At 37.9% G+C, this 17,626-nt stretch overlaps 1 pseudogene; it reads right to left on the reverse strand.

Annotated features, from left to right (window-relative positions):
• The window catches only part of LOC130455585 (NEDD4-binding protein 2-like 2), a 198,569-nt pseudogene extending 182,295 nt beyond the window's left edge, over positions 1–16,274 (reverse strand).
• Positions 16,275–17,626: the final 1,352 nt, after the last annotated feature.

Consider the following 17,626-nt stretch of genomic DNA (forward strand, 5'->3'; position numbering starts at 1 on the left):
TGTGAAAGAGGGGTTCTCCTCTCTTTTCTTCTCCCTCTCCTTACCTAAGGGTACAAGCCTCCTTTGGGGTACATCTGTCCCTTTGTTCTTTTAATTTTTTTTAAACACTTCTTAGATCATGTCCTAAATTTTCCCATTCTAAATCTTTGATCCTGTTATTATCTTCTAAGAAAGGAGGTTTCATTTCATTCTTCATAAGGTACTAAAATCATCCCCCTTACTTTGACTGGGAAATCTATTTCCATAGTTCCTATTCCATGATAGAGGGCTATTGTAACAGTTAAAATTTAGGTGAGATGGGGAGACTGAGGCAGGTAGAAATTAGTTTCTCTCTGCAAGGAGTATTATATTTTTTAGAGGTTTATTAAAGGCTAAAGATTAAGGAACATACAAGTAAGAAACATGTGCCTAGGCCAGAGGCCTAGACAAAATAACCTCACATCATGCAAGAGACGAGCCTGCTCCAAATGGAAGTCCAAAAAGAGCCAAGAGAGCCTCAAAAGCCTTTGAATCAACTTAAATACCTTCTAGATCTCGGCCCAGGTGAGATTACAAGGCATTCTGGGGAAGTGGAGCAAAGGCTCATGGGGATTGTAGTCCTGTATTCAAGTCTATTTTTTACACTATATTTCTATATTCAGCACCACCCATATACCAGAGGAGAGGGATGCCTTGTACAGTCAAGATCATCATACTCATGTTGTCAACATTTACTACTAGAATCATAGACTATCCCAAAATGAAAGGAATCATCATCTTGAGATTCTTCTAATACAATCTTCTCATTTTACAGCTAGGAAAACTGATGCCTAGGATATACATGGTCATCCAGAAAGTCAGTGAGATGGCAGGGAAGTGAACCAATTACTACTATCTTTACCAATACCCATATATTTATATTACACATCTAAAGGAGGCAGGGGTAGAAAGAATACATTTTGGAGTACAATATTACCTCATTTCTTCTGCATTGAGTTTTTCCCAAACTGGCATTTTCTTCTTACACTTTATTTTCTTCTACAATGTCTGCATTCTGAACAGGAACTATAATACTTAGTGTCATGGTTGGAGGGAATGTTATGTACCACAGAAAGGATGAAGGGTTCAAATGAGTGTTGAAAAGAAGATAGTATCTATGCTTACAATCACGTTTATAATTCTACTTCCTCAATTCTTTAACACAAGTAATGCAAAATCATTAAACTTACATTTTTATCTTTGCAAAAATGTTGAGATTTACCCTGGAACTAAACAATTACAAAAAATTTTTAAGATGCAATAGAGGGGTTTGCTGGGTGGCTTAGTGGATTGAGAGTCAGGCCTAGAGACAGGAGGTCCTAGGTTCAAATCTGACCTCTGACACTGTGTGACTCTGGGCAAGTCACTTAACCCTCATTGCCTAACCCTTACTACTCTTCAGCCTTGGAGTCAATACAGAGTAAGGTATTAAAAAAAAATAAAAACATAAAAAAGAGGAAATTGATGCCAAGCCCTGTCTGTAGTTCTGAGACCATATCATATTCTGGATCAGGTGGCAAATAAATGCAGGTGTGGACCAGAAAAGGTTCACCTACATTCTCCATGTCTGCAAAATAGATATTGGCAGCAGCTCCCTGGCAACTGATCTTGTTTGCACTTTATAAATTAAAATTTTAATACATGTATTTGTAGAGGTGCCTTTTTTGACATTTGACTTTTGTTTTGAAAGTAAAATGCCATGGTATTTGGAAAAGTGCACATATTCAAAACAAATGCAAAGTAAGTGTCTTTCTGTTTAAAAAAAAAAGTTAACAACAGCCTAATTACATAAATCTTGTGATTTCTGTAGTGAGATTCCAGGGAATCCTTACCAAATGCCTATTTTTAGATTTTTTCATGTTTTTGACTGAATTATTAAATTGGTGGTCGCCAGGGATTTAATTTCCAAATCCCAAAATGAATTACTCAAATAAATGGAATTAATAGTAGTTTATTTTTGCAATAGAGGAAGATATTAAGGAAGAATGAAAAGAGGAGAAAGAGAGAGAAAGAGAGAGAGAGAGAGAGAGAGAGAGAGAGAGAGAGAGAGAGAGAGAGAGAGAGAGACTCCGAGTCTGAGTGTTTGTCTTCCAGACCAACTCTGAGTGACTGATTCTTCTCTCCTCTGAGTAACTTTTCTTCACTCCAAGCCTAAGTGACTCTAAGCCTGAGTGACTTCTATCCAGTCCAATTCCGAGTGGCTGAATTCTTGATTGATCCATGTGCCTCTGTTTCCTCTATTTAAAGATTTTTTTTTCTGTGTCACCTCCCCTTAATTTTATGTCTAACAATCACAGCAGATGCTCCTCTCCAGCACTGCCCACTCAATATATGAAATGGGTGTTCACACCTTTTGTAGTTAGTTATACCTTTTGTGGTTACTTAACACCTTTTTTGGTTAGTTCACCTTTTGTAGTCAGTTAACACCTTTTTGTAGTTAAAATGGGTAGATCTACTTTAAATACTTAGTTAAAACTTTGGGGATTAAAATCTAAAAATAAACTGGGGATTACAATTCAGTCTTCCCAATAAAGGAAGAGCTAAGTACCTTCATTGTTACAATCAAGAGAGAGCCAAATCCAATCTTCACACTATGGAAGCACGCATTCCAAAGGTAATGCCTCCAATTTGATGGAGCATTTGTGCTTTGAATGAGGAAACCTGGGATCAAATCTCAATTCTATTCTATTCAAGTAGTATTTGTGAAGTGCTTAGGCCAGAGAATGGAGTTACAAAGACAAAAATGGAAAAATCATTTTCCTCAAAGTATTTATATTCTACTAGAAAATACATAATCTATTAGGAGATACATCGTCATCTTGTAGGGAGATAGAGAATATAAATGGCTTATTGAAATTGGAATAGTAAAAAGAGCCTTGAATTTAGAATTATAAAAACTAGCATAAATGTCAGTTTTGCCATTTATTTCCTGCAGCAGACTTTGGACATGTCACTAAATCCAATATGAAGCTAATGCTGGCAAAATTTTTAATTTCAGCAGTTATGGAAGAGGGAGAGAAAAGACAAACTAGTATCTAACTTTTCAAACTTTGATGACTGGAATGGTGGGGCTATCATAAAAATAAATAAGAAAGTTTAGAGCAATATTTGAATCTGAAAGAAATAGAAAAGAATGAAATTTTGAATCTGTTAATTTTGAGATATCTATGAAGTACCCAGGTAGATACATCCAGAAGGCAGTTAGTAATCTAGGCCTGAAGTTCAGAAGAATTTCAGCAGAAGTTGAGAGAGAGAGAGAGAGAGAGAGAGACAGAGCCAGAGAGAGAGACAGTGAGAGACAGAGAGACAGAGAGACAGAGGGACAGAGAGACAGAGAGAGAGAGAAGAAGGCACAGTACATAGTATTAGAGGATTCTTACATTTAGCAAAGGAAAGGAAGACAGATGATCCTTCATTTTTAAAAGAATGCGGGGAGGCCAGCTGGATGGCTCAGTGAATTGAGAGTCAGGCCTAGGTTCTGGGAGGTTCTGGGTTCAAATCTGACCTGACACTTCCCAACTAGGTGACCATGGGCAAGTCATTTGACCCCCATTGTCTAGTCTTTACCACTCTTCTGCCTTAAAACCAATAAACAGTATTGATTCCAAAATGGAAGGTAGGGTTTAAAAAAAAAAAAAGAATGGGGGTTGGGAGGAATTCGGTGTCTAATAGTGGTAGTCTCTCGGTGACAGAGAATGACTATTGTCTTTGTGCAGTTTCATCTACAGTGTACCCTCATGTGGCTTTGGAGTCCAAAGGCTGAGGCGCACAGTTTGTGGCACATGGGGCCTGGGACGGCTGTTGTTACGGAGGTGCGGTTGTGGCCTGGTGTCCGCGTTCACGCGCAGCGGCAAGACGTCGGCGTCGTTCATCTTCAAAGGTGGTGGCAGCATGGTGAATGTGGGTTCGCCAGCTGCTTCTGTCAGAGGCAGCGAGTTCTAGTTGCTTTGGTGTCATGCCAGCCCACTTCAAGTTGGACTTTAGCTGATCCTTGAATCTTCTCTTTGGTCAGCCTTGTTTCCTGAGTCCAGCTGACAGTTCACCATAGAATACCTGTCTTGGTATTCGCTGTGGGTCCATGCGGATGACGTGTCCAGACCATCGTAGCTGGGCTTTGAGGACCAGGACTTCGATGCTGGTGGAGTTGGCTCTGTCGAGGACTTCCTGGTTGGTGATTCGGTCCTGCCATCGGATCCTCATGATTGACCGGAGAGAGCGTTGGTGGAATTGCTCCAGCTGTTTCATGTGCTTCCGGTACAGTGTCCATGTCTCACAACCGTACAGGAGCGAGCTGAGGACCACTGCGTTGTACACTTTGAGCTTCGTTGCAGTACCATATGCTGGTCAGCACTATGTGGAATGCCTGGAGCACCTTTCCATTTAAGGCCTTGTACACTTCGGTTGGGATCCCGTCTTTACCGGGTGCCTTGCCTGCACTCATTTGTTTAATGGCTTTTTGGACTTCCTCTATTGAAGGAGGGACATCAAGTTGTTCAATGGAGCAGTTTTGGGGGATCTGGTCAAGGGCGCTTTGGTCAACTGAAGAGGGTCGGTTGAGAAGCTGACTGAAGTGTTCTTTCCACCTGTTGCTGATGCCTTTTTTATCTTTTATGAGAGTGTCACCATCAGAGGATAGCAAGGGAGTGGTGGTGGGTTTTAATGGCCCATAGACAGTCTTGAGGGCACTGAAAAATTGTTTGTAGTTTTTCATATCAGCAAACCGCTGGATTTCTTCTGCCTTTTTTTCCCACCATCAGTCTTGTATCTTCGTGATCTCACGCTGCGCCATGGCTTGGAGAGACTTGAATCTGTCCTTTTTAGGAGCAGAGTTTGGGTTATTTTGCCACTCCATAAAGGCTTTGTTCTTCTTGCTCTATAGGTCTTCAATAGCAGTGTTGTTCTCGTCGAACCAGTCCTGGTGGTTGTGGTGTTTGGGGCCTAGGACTGCCTTTGATGTTTCCTTCACTGTGTCTCTGAACTGGTTCCATTTCTCGGTTGAGCTTCCAGTGAGTGGTCCCTTGGCAGACAGCTTGTTGTCCAGGCAGGACTGGAATGTTTGCAAATAAGATGGATCTTTAAGATGACTCACGTTGTAAAATACGCGAACTGTCTGGGTGTGTTTTGGATGGCGAGGAGCAATGCGCATTTGAAGAGTCGCTCTAACCAATTGGTGGTCTGTCCAGCATTCAGCTCCTCTCATGGCTCTGGTGATATGTACATCCTGGATGTCTTGCTGGCGTACAATGATGTAGTCAATGAGATGCCACTGTTTTGATCTTGGGTGCATCCACGTTGTTTTATATTTGTTCGCCATTCTGAACACAGTGTTCGTGATGGTGAGTTCGAACTCTGAGCATTTGCTGAGTAGCAGTAGGCCATTGTTGTTCATTTTGCCAACGCCATGTTTGCCGAGCACTCCTTTCCATCTTTCATGTTCCTGGCCAACACGGGCATTGAAGTCTCCCAGTAGTATCAGCTTGTCATTTGTGGTCACTGAGTGCAGGAAGGCACTCAGGTCAGAGTAGAACTGCTCAATGGTCTCCTCTGTGCTGGTCAGTGTTGGGGCATATGGGCTGATTATTGTGGCATACCGGTCTTTGCTGAGAGGTAAACAGACCTTCATGAGCCTCTCACTGATGCCCACAGGCAAGTCTAGCAGCTGTTTGAGCAAAGTGGTCTTGATGGCCAGGCCAACACCGTGGATTCTGTCTTCATTTGAGGCTCTACCTTTCCAGAAGAAGGTGTATCCAGTGGTGGGTTCGCTGAGTGATCCCTCTTCTGGTAAGCGTGTTTCGCTTAAGGCTGCGATGTCGATGTTATATCGCGCCAGTTCTTTACCGATTAGAGCTGTTCTCTCAGGTCTTGGGGTATTCTCTCTGTCAAGTAATGTCCTGATGTTCCATGCTCCTAGTAGGAGTGTCTTTGTATTTTTTCTTTGATTTTGACCGCTTAAAGGGGATGACCCGCCAGCCGCGGTGTGCTGACTGGGTGTTTGTAGGGCAGGCAATGTTTGGGACACCTTTTCTAGTCCCCTCCCTTGATTAGGGTAAGCAGTGCTATCCTAGAGAGGGCTGCTCAGTAGCCCAGGATGCTGCTGAACGTCCCTGCTGCCCACAGGGCCGAGTGACCACTGGTCCGTGGGCCGCCTACGTACATGATGGTGACTACAACTGCCAGTGGTCACCTCCACCTATTGCATTGCCACTCCCCCATCGATGCAGGTCTTGAAGAGGGTGGACGGGGTTAGGATAGATGAGTGTGCACAAAGATACTTGGGCGTGAAAGAGATATAAGTGGAAAAGCCGATGCACAGAGACCATCCCACTCTCTCGGCGTTTGAAGCCTGGGTCCAGTGGCACGAAAAAATTGTTACGTCTGGAGACTTCCTCAGCTGCATTGGATGGTCATGTTGTCTGTGCTCCAACACGCCCTAAGCACTCCACAGAGCTTTGCTGCATCGCCCTCTCAGCTGTTGAGCAACTCATGAAATGGCTAGACCTTACTTTCACCAAGAAAACCCCAAGTAGAGTCAGAAAGAGTTGCATATGACTGAAAAACAGCTCAACCATAGCATATAGCATATAGTATATAGTATATATATATATATATATAGCATATAGTACCATAGCATATAGCATATAGCATATGCTTTGTTTAGTGTAGTGGTGGGCAACCTTTTCAGCTTGGTGTGTCAAGATTTGCCAAAAAATCAAACATAACTCGGGTAGTGTGTCACTTCAAGAAAAAAAACATAATTTTGTAGTATTTATAGTTTAAATAATAAAAATGTATAGTTGTAATATATAACAATTTAATAAACCAAAAACTAATTATTTAACTTACCTCATTAGTGACATCTTTGTGCATCTTTCAGTCAGTTTATTTTGTTGGTCTTGAAATTATTTAACTTGTGTGTGATACCTTGAACTAAGATAAGTGAGGGGGAAGGGAAATTCTTTAACTAACCTGCCTATTAGTGACTTTTTTGTTGCTGAATTTCATTGGCTAAATCTTCAATTGAAGGTTGGTATTTTGTACACTTCAAACCCAAGCAAGCACTACTAACTTCATCTATCAATCTGTTTCTTATTTTGGTTTTGGTATTATTAAATGCTGAGAATAAGGTCTCACAAAAGTATGTAGAGGGGAAAATTGTGAGTAAAGCCATTGCTATATTTTTCAGGGTGCTAAAAGTGTCTGGTAATCTGTTCCAGGGACTCCACCTTTGCACATGGGCTAGAGCCCTGCTCAGTCTTCCTCAGGTCTGGCCCCACCCTGCCCCACCCCACCCCAGCCTGCCTGTCCTTATGCACTCCTTCCAAGAGAGAGCAGAGCATGTGTGCTCCTCCTCCCTGCCCTCATGGGAGCCCCACGTGCCCCAGCCAAATGACATGTGCTGCCCATTGCTCTCCTCCTGCCCCCAGGGACAGTCCGTGGAGTAGCCCTTCCCCCCACCCTGGGCCAGGCTGGGGCATAGCCATTGCAATGGCCACAGCTACTGGTGTGTGGATCACTGGGCAGCTCCAGGGCCCTGAGGAGCTCTCATGCAGCTGTGTGTCATCAAAAATGACTACATGTGTCTGTTCTGACATGCTTGACATAGGTTTGCCATAACAGGCATAAGGTCACACAGTTATTAAGTGTCAAAAGTGGGAATTAGTCTCAGATTTTCCTGATCATAAGCCTACTGTCTACTACATCATTTCAGTTATTATTCCCATATTTAATTTATTTTAAATTTTTAAATATAATCAGCATTATACATTTCCAGAGGAATATTATGGGACTTCACAGTACTTATACAAGAGAATATATTTCACTTTGTTATGCCAGTTCAGGTGAACTCTATCTATATAGTCCAGGCAGCTTCTTGATTTTGTTTTTCCTTCCTCTTTTAAGATAGTTTCATTAAATAGGTAAGTCACTGAGGAGAGTATATCCTTTTTGGTTTACTCACCAGGAACAAGTTTGAGTTGGACTCAACAATAATTGAAGATTAGTTTCAGTTATATTAGAAACTGATTAAATCTTTCTTCATCCTTCAAAAACTACCAGAGGAGACTCCAAGAAAAGAACAAGTATGGTCAGACCAGGAAGAAAATATGGAAACTGTCATAACCACAATCTGAAGTGATTTTCTTCAAAATCTTTTGGCTCTTCTTTTCATTCCTTAGAAAAAAGGAAGAAATCTTTTGAAGAAAGGAAGATTTCAATGTCTTAGGGTAATTGTAAGAGATATTGAACCACATATGAAAGGGAGGAATGATTCCCCACAGGGACTTCAGACTAATAAGTTAAGGACTTGAAGGGGATGGGATGTTCCTGATCAAGTGATTTGGCCACTATTAAAGAGAAAACCAATTCTCATTCTTCAGAGCATCCCCTTTAACAAAGACAAACAAGGTTGGTAGGCAGCAGTGCAACTAGGGAAGATTTTGCTCCCATTGGAAATATAGTTTTCATTTCATTTTGATGTCTAAGGCCCATTGCTTTAGAAACAAACATGAAAAACAAAAACTCTTTTATAAAATGATTAAATAACAATAGAATTAGCCTTTGTCAAAATTGTTAAGTAGAAAACAATTTCTTCTTTACCTTTCAGAATCTTTCCACTGCCCCTTAAAGTGTTCCCACTTCTATTACATTTCTTCATACTCCAAAGGCACATAGTTACCTGCTGAGGTATCCCAGAGCTCAGCCTGTCACATACTAACAAATTATATCTTTGTCCCATTTCTTCCATCAAAATGCCATTCCATTACTGTTATGTTCTTAGATAACTGTCACCACAGAAATCCTTGAGAAAAGGTAATAATTTATTATAATATAAAATTAACGAGTCATAGCTTAATATGCTACACTTCCCAAGAGAGTTCTCCATTTAAAAGAGGTGGTTTTACTTTATAATAAAGGAATGAATCTCTAAGTGTAGAATTATAGACTGAATGACAAATGAGTGGCAATCTTTGGACAGGAAATGTTTTTTATCTACTTTTCAGTTCACGTTATGTAGGTAGCTGCCTAATTTATGTATATTTAAGGATAACTTACAGGACAAGGAATCTGAAACGCATTCATTACACTTTCTGAATAATCTTGAAAATAAAATTTAAATGTGAGGAGCAATTTATCATAAATCTATATAATCCAGGTATAAATGCTCAAAAGTAAATATTTAAATATTCTTAAATGATCCAGAAACCATATTGATACTCAGAAGCAGCTGCGTCACTTCCTTAAATTCTCAGTTTAACAAAGAGTGATGTGATCTTAGCCCTCACTAAATTGAAATGCCATCACTTCTCCCAATTCACTTGCTGAGCTCAGACATTCAATTCTGGTTTTTGTAGCAGTGTCGCCATCCAGTGGGGAAGGCCAGCTCCAGACATCTAAAGAGGCGATGGTGAGATGACCTCCTGCCAACAACCCTTATCTGTCACCTCTCATCCCCCAGATAAGCTCAGGAGATCAATCTTCCATCTGCCAGGTAATAACAGTCTATTGTACAAAATTGATATGTGGGTCGAAGGTTCTCTAATCAAGACATCTGATATTTCTCAAAGTTTCTGCATGAGGAATTATATTAGGTAGGATTTCAGGTCATCTTAAATGGCATATACATGCTTACTGATTTTCAATGATGATTTCCTTTTGAAACTTTTAAAGGAAACATGAATAAATATCTCTTTTGATGTGCTGAGAAATCTGCCATCTAGTCCTTCCCCCATGCCACCACTGCTCTCCATTCTCATTCTCAGCTCTTGGAATCTCTAGCCTGCCTTAAGTTTCAGCTCAAGTGCTGCCTCACAAAAAGGTTCTCCTGATGCCCTCTGAGTTTTTTATGACTTCTGCCCCACCCCAAGATCTTCTAATGTACTTTTATATATTTTGCATTTATTTAACATGTCTACATGCTTTTCCCTCCAATAGAATGTAAGTTACTTAAAGATAGAGGATATTTAATTTTTTTTTGTCTTTAAATTCCTAATGACTAGTGCTCTGGGACTCAGGAGACTCTAATTCTATAAGTTGCAGAGAATTCTATCTGCTTTAATAGGCATTTCCCCATCCTGGAATTTCCTATGTCAAATAATATTGCTGATCCATTACTGAGCCTTATTGGTTATCTCATTCCAATTTCTCGCATAGTTCTTTACACATGTTGTTTCTGTTCGGTCGTGTCAGTTGTGTCTAACTCTTTGTGACACCATTTGTGGTTTTCTTGGCAGAAATATCAGAGTGGTTTGGAATATTCTTCTCTCCCTCATTTTAAAAATGAGTAAACTGAGGCAAGAAAGGTTAAGTGATTTGCCCAGGGACACAGATAATAAGCATCTGAGCTTGTATTGGAACTCGTGAACCTGAGTCTTCCTGAATCCAAGTCCAGGGCTTTATTATGCACTGTGCCACCTCGTTATATATAGTAGGGAATTAACAGAGTTCATAAATTGAATCAAACTACTTTGGATTGATAACATTGACTAATAAGATATTATAGCTTAATGAGAATTTATGTCATCTCTACAACCTTTGACCCAGAGATCCCATTGCAGGGAAACAAACCCTAAGAAGTACATACATGTAATCTATACATGCATGTATATTGCTATGGATACATACAAAGTTATAGGTATTTGTATAGGTTATACATGTTTATGTGGCTGTACTTTGTGTGTACATATGCATGCCTACACAAACTCACCTTTATATTAAAATGCTACAGGTATCAGGATAGTTTCAGAGGTAGACCTTATGAGCAAAGACTAAATTATTGTTGAAGATGTCTTGGGGTTTCGGAAAGTTAGTTGTGCATGATCTTCTCATTTCTCTAGAAGCTTTAGTTTCCTAATCTCTAAAATGACTTTAGTCTCTATGATTTCTGGGTTGAACATTCTAGTAGTGTAGATATGATTTGAGAAAAGCAAAACGTCCTCTATATAATGAAGATTCACAATTTCATGAACAATCCTTTCCTTCTGTTCTGCAATTCTGCAATGTGATGAAGTAGTTTATCCTACTGATTGTTCTAGTGATGCATGCCAATTTTATTATGAAAATTAAAATAAAAAAGCAAAAATAAAGTTTTGGGACATTAATCTTATCAGAATGGAAGTATTTTGTTAAATCTTTTGTGCAGAATGTGAGATGCAGAGGTATAGCCTGAGAAAATGGAATGGAAAAGAACCTAATAATGAACTAGAATCAGAAGAAGAATGGCAAAAAAGAGGAGAGGGTGAGGCTGGGAAGGCAACTTTTGTTGTCTTTATAGTTTTTCTTTGAACTTTTTTATATCACACAAAAAACAATTAATCAGTTTCTTAAGTGTGACATTCATAGATAAGGTTCAAATCCAAAAGTCACTACATGTATATTCTAACTCACATTGACAGGTTACCTCACTGCTTTTTCTATCTAATTTTATATATAGTTCTACATATTTTTGCATATTTCTCTTAAAAAATAAATATAGGTCTAATGCACATTTATAACAAGGTTACAAAGCCCAATAATATCAAGAAACCCTCTACTTCAGTTGTATATTCTAAGTATTTCAAAGCAGAAAGCACTTTATTTTTTGCTTACCAATAATTCATATTGCCTCTTCAACTGCACATATGTGAATTTTAGCATTTGTGTAATTTTTGTTCAGTTGTATCAGTCATGTCCAACTCTTTGTAATTCCTTTTAGGGTTTTTTTGACAAAAATTCTGGAGTGATTTGCCATTTCATTTTCCAGATTATTTTCCAGATGTAGAAACTGAGGTAAGCAGGGTTAAGTAACTTACTCAATCTTTCTCAGACTGCTAGAATCTGAGGCTAGATTTGAACTCCAACCTTCCTGACTCCTGGCCTGGCATTCTCTCCATTTTGCCACTCTTTAGCTATCCCATTTGTGTAATAGTAGTTAAAAATATTTCAATCGTTTCATGAATCACTGGTCACATTGATATGTATCTTCTCTCCAGTAATATAAATCTTAACTCACATGTCTCCTCGCCCTCATAGGCTCATAAATATAGACCTAGAAGGGAACTTCTGGTGACCTACCATAAGGATCGTATTTTACAGAGAAGGAAATAGTGACTCAGAAAGTTCATGCAGTTTGTAATGGTCATTCAATAAATGATAAAACTAGAATCCAAACTCATATCCTATGACTCTAACTGTCTTTTGTGAGACTCTAATCCACTTTCTCCCATACATGATCATAGGGGGATCATCCATACTACATATCAAGGTTTTCCTTCTTCCCTTGACATAGAGAGGATACCAATGGAGGAAGCTTTGTGACCATTCTATCCTTTTCTTCTGTTGCACATTCCTTTAATAACATCTTTTATATCTTTTATTCTGTACAATAATATGCTTTTGGTAATGACAAAGCAGTGATAATGCCTCATACATTATTTCTATTTGGCAGAAAGCTTTAACAATCAAAAACTCGTTCTTCAAACATATTTATGATTTAAAGCAGAGATCATTATTGTCATCTCATTGGAAAAATAAACTGATATATAAATCTAAATGACTTTCCCAAAGTCACTCAACTAGTTGGTTCCCTTTCCACTAAGAGTAAAAAGTCTGCATGTTATATATAGTAGAGTGAATGGACCAGTTTAAAGGAGAAAAATCTTCAGTTTATCTCAAGGATAGCTTTCTGAGAAATTCATAGCTACACACAGTTCTTTGGTTTATTATAGCTACATCTCTTCCCAAGTGGCCTCTTCCATTGTCTGGTTTACTGTTGGCTGTAACTGGTACTCTGTAATTATACTTTACACTTTGGAGGCCAGAAAAAAAATGACTATATTTGAATTTTTGTTTCTGGTCTCCCCTTACACATATGCACCTTCTAAAATTCCCATACTGCTTTAGTGATTTCAAATGGAGATTTTAATCATAAGAAATTCATGAGATATTTTATCTTTGAGTACTCCATTTAATTAACACTGATGAATTTCTTACTATGTACAAGATCTTGTGATGAAGACCAGGTTTGCCAATACAAAATTGAAATAGTTTCTTCCATGAATCAATCAATTCATCAAAGAAGCCAAGGTCATCCACTCTATCCTGAACCATCCCCAGTTATTCTGCCTTTTGCCTTGCCACAAGACCTCAATGAATCTGGAAGAGCATGAGGGTGATGACTTTGCACAACTCTGCCTCAATTAAGTCCAGTTTTTGACTGTGATGCCATGTATGAAGGACAGCAACCATTCTGTCTAAAATACTATATTATATTGCCAATACAAAGACAAAACAAGTGTCTCTGACTTCAATGATCTTACTTCCTAAAGGATTTATAGAGAAATTGCCAATATATGTAAAGAACATACAAACCCAAATAAAGTAATTTCAATATGGAGAAGGAAAATGAACATGAATGGTGTTGCCTATGATTTTGCCCCAAGCAGTGCTTTAATATATTTTATATTTTTATTTATTTGTTTATTACTAGATTTCTAGATATCTCTCATCCTATGTCCTCTCCCTAAATGAGAGAAGTCATCATTTAAAAAATAAATATATGCATCTATAAAACTATGTTGTTCTTGTTTCTATTTATCAGTTCTTGTGCTTTTATATTTATGTAACAAGAATTTAATCTGTTCAATGAGAGAAGGCAGAAAATCATTAATTAAAGTTTCAGTTATATATTTATTTCCTGTAGGCGTGCATGTATGATTGTGAGATCTGGATATTAGAGAAACAGGGTAGTGGTTTATCCTCAACTAAACTCAATATGATCTGGTAATATCAAAGCTAGTGCTCTAATTAGAATTTCTCATTTGGAGGCAAAAATTCATAGCCTTTTTGTTTCATAGACCCTTTGGGCAGAACCTGGGAAAGCTTATAGAGCTCTTCTTTCAATGTTTTAAATGAATAGAAATGAAGTTTATGCAATTTCACATATGTGCATATATCTGTATATACAACACACATGACATAGGTATAATATATACACATATATGTGTAGAATTTGTTCTATACAAACAAAACAAGTTTACCAACTCTAAGTAACAAACTCCAAATCCAAAATCCAAATAAAAAAATGTAACTTTACCAAACTGATCAATTGAGGATGAGGATAATTATATAATCCATCAATGAATCTATGTTCTTTTTCCATCTCTAGAAAGTTTGTATGAGCTTCTGGTGAAAACACGATGTGGCTGTTATAGTAAATGCCAATAGAGTAGAAAATCATGGCTGATATTTAAGTCATATATTTATTTTCTATATCTGTTAGGCTGGGGTCTGGATATTAGAGGAATAGGGTACTTTTTTATCCTGAACTGAATTCAAAATTAGGGGGTCATGTCTACATGACTATAAAGTTAATAACACGACAATGTCAAATTTTTAGGGGGAGAATATATGTTTCAAAGGAAAAGCCTGCTTTGTGAAGGAAAATCAGCTATAAATGGTATATTTATGCTTATTCTGAATCAAACCTTACTCAAGACAATATGGCGATCTAGGCTCCAATTTGAACAAAAGACGAGACTCATTTGTGAAAGCAAGTCAATAGGCCTGAGCAGTGCACACTTTGTATCATAAATATTTCAGTGTTAAATTTAGTAAATATATATTGACTTGGCAGCATGGAAAATATTTTTTAGGTTTTTTTTTCATTTTTTGTTTAATTAATTAATTTAGAATATTTCACCATGGTTACAAGATTCATGTTCTTTTCCTCCCCTCCTCCTACCCTCTCCTGTGGCCAGTGAGCAATTCCATTACATGTGTCATTGATCAAGACCTTTTTCCATATTATTAATATTTACACTAGGGTGATCGCTTAGAGTCTACATATCCAATCATATCCCCATGTGGAAAGTACTTTTAAGCAAAGATGTAGCCCTGATTCAGCTGTATGTATCTCCTGTGCTTCTGACTAGCCATAGTACCCCACATGACCATGCCTGAATTCTTGTCACCTTTGGGAACTGAATTTTATACTTGTGTGAACAGAAATCTTGCTTGTTAAAACAAGCAATTACCATTTTATTCACATTCATTTCAACAAACATTCATTTGTGAAAAGATTAAAGCTCAAGAATAATTATATTTAGGAGTGCCTGAGTAGCTCAATGGATAGAGAGCCAGGCCTGGAGATGGGAGGTCCTGGGTTCAAATCTGGCTGCAGACAGTTTCTAGCTGTGTCATTGAGAGAGTTACCTAATCCCGATTGTCTAGTCCTTATAGCTATCTCTCTTGGAACCGATATTTAGTATTGATTCTAAGAAAGAAGGCAATTTAAGAAAAAGAATAATTATATTTCATTTTATAGGGGAAAAAACTAATATAGCCTACATGACAGGAAACTCAATAGTTATCTCTTCTGTTAAAAGTGTCTAGACATACAAGAGGTTTTCACTTTCTTTGTTCTCTTTTCAGTTCATTTCCATCTTGGTAGAAAAGCTGATAAGTCATCCAAGTCATCATATTCATTCCTTCTATTGAATAAGGTTCTCTATTTCAGCCTCCTAAACCTTTTTTCTCTCCCCAACATGAGGCTATTGAAATCTCAGGCAAGAGAAACCAGAAATATTGTTGGAAATTATCAGAAAAGAATGGTTTCTGGGAGGTCACCTTGCATTTGAAAACCAGGAAGGGCCTCGGGAAGATCCCAAATGTGATTGATCATCATTCATGTGACAAGTGTGAATAGAACAATAGTGAAATGAACTTGTGTCAATATTCAGAACTTCACTGAGCTCCTCATTGCTAAAGACCAGTCAGTCAGGATGCTGATAATATTTGACATTTATATGGTGATTCAAGTCTTTTCCAAGTAGTTTAAAAATACTATCTTATATTTTTTTATCATTGCAATAATCCTACAACATAGATGCTAGCTATTATCTCTCATTTTAAAAATGAGAAAACTGAGGCTGACAGAAGTGTGACAGAGACTGGCTTATGGTCACTTAAAAATATCTAAAGTGGGCTTTGAAACCAGGTTTTCCAGGCTTTATGTCAGGCATTCTGGCTACTGTGCCAAGTAGCTGCCCAACATTAAAGTCCTTCTTGATATTCCTTTCATACCCCAAACATTTGATATAATAGGTGCTACCTTCAGCCCTCACAATGGTCCGGCATTCTGCAGCAGCAAAGGGACATTGTCCGCAGCTTGAATTTTCCATTTCCATTTTCAATTTTCTAATGGCTGTAACATCACTCCAAAATGCTATCTTCACCTCTATTTTGTGTTTAATTTGTCTCAGAACCTGCAACATGGTGGCCATCCCTAGGGTTATATCCTTCTGTCAACTCATTCATGTGAAAAGTGTCCTGTACTTGCTTCAGAATAAAGGTTGACATTTATCCTACTGGGGCTGGAGGAAGAAAAATAGAAACCAAATAAGAAATTCTCTCTCCAGTAAGATGAGAAAAAGTATGTTCCTAGAGTACACAGACAGCCAGGCACCAGAAACAATTTTAAATCTAAACTACCTGGAGCTTGTAGACGTTGCTCTTTATGATAAGTGGTTGAGCCCAGTTTGACCCTAGAGTTCTGAAACACAAAAGCTAATTCATGTAGAAACATTCTACTGCCTCCCTGAACACTGACAGGAAGAGATCCTAGAACTATATATTAGAATCAAAAGGATCCTCAGAAGTCATTTGGTCAAGGCTCTTACTTTCCAGATGAGAAAATTGAAATCTAGAGTGGGAAATAAGACTTGCCAAGTAGCATAAAGTTATTTTGAATTGAGTTCCCTTACTTCAAATTCAATATCGTTCCCATTTCCTTATGCTTAAACTTGAAAACTGAGTCAATAAGTGTACAACAAAGACCTGCTACTCACTTTCAAACCCTATTTCATTTTAATTATGGCTTACCCTCATGCCTAATTTGTTTAAAGAACTTGGAATCTAAAGTAAGAATGTCTGGAGTGAAAGTATTGGGTCTTCCATTTTCTATTTTGGGCATTTTGTACAAGTCATCCATCTTTTCTGGAACTCAGCTTCCTAATTTATAAAATGGAAAGGACTAGATGGTTTCTTTAATGTCCCTTCTACCTCAAAATGCTCTCACATAAGTTTGTGACCACATATTAAGATCCTATGTGCGTGAACTAATTCAAAGTGAAGCAAAGACAACTGGAAAATCCATTCGCATAATGATTACAATATAGATGGAAAAAAAAATAACCCCCCAAACCATCAATACCTAATGATATGAAATTATAAAAAAAGGAGCAGCTAGAAGGCATTTCCCCTACTTCTTTTTACAGGTGGGTCTTTTTCTATATCTTATGTGATATATTATTTTCAAAATATTTTATTTTTCCTAATTTCATGTAAAAATCATTTTTAATATTTGTTTTCTAAAATTTTGAGTTCTAAATTCTCTCCCTCACTTTCCCCACCACTTCCCAAGATGGTAGTCAATTTGGTGTGGTTTATACATGGTCTCATTAGTCATATTGTAGAAGAAAACATAAAAAACACAAAAATAATAATGTGAAAAATAATAGTTTGCATCAATCTGCATGCAGGCTCCATCAGTTGTTTTGTTAAGTTTTTTTTTCTCAAGATTATATGTTGGTACAATTTTTAATAATCATTTTCTGACATTTCATGATCTACATTC

Source organism: Monodelphis domestica, chromosome 7 (assembly GCF_027887165.1).
Source record: "Monodelphis domestica isolate mMonDom1 chromosome 7, mMonDom1.pri, whole genome shotgun sequence".
Taxonomy (NCBI): Eukaryota; Metazoa; Chordata; class Mammalia; order Didelphimorphia; family Didelphidae; genus Monodelphis; species Monodelphis domestica.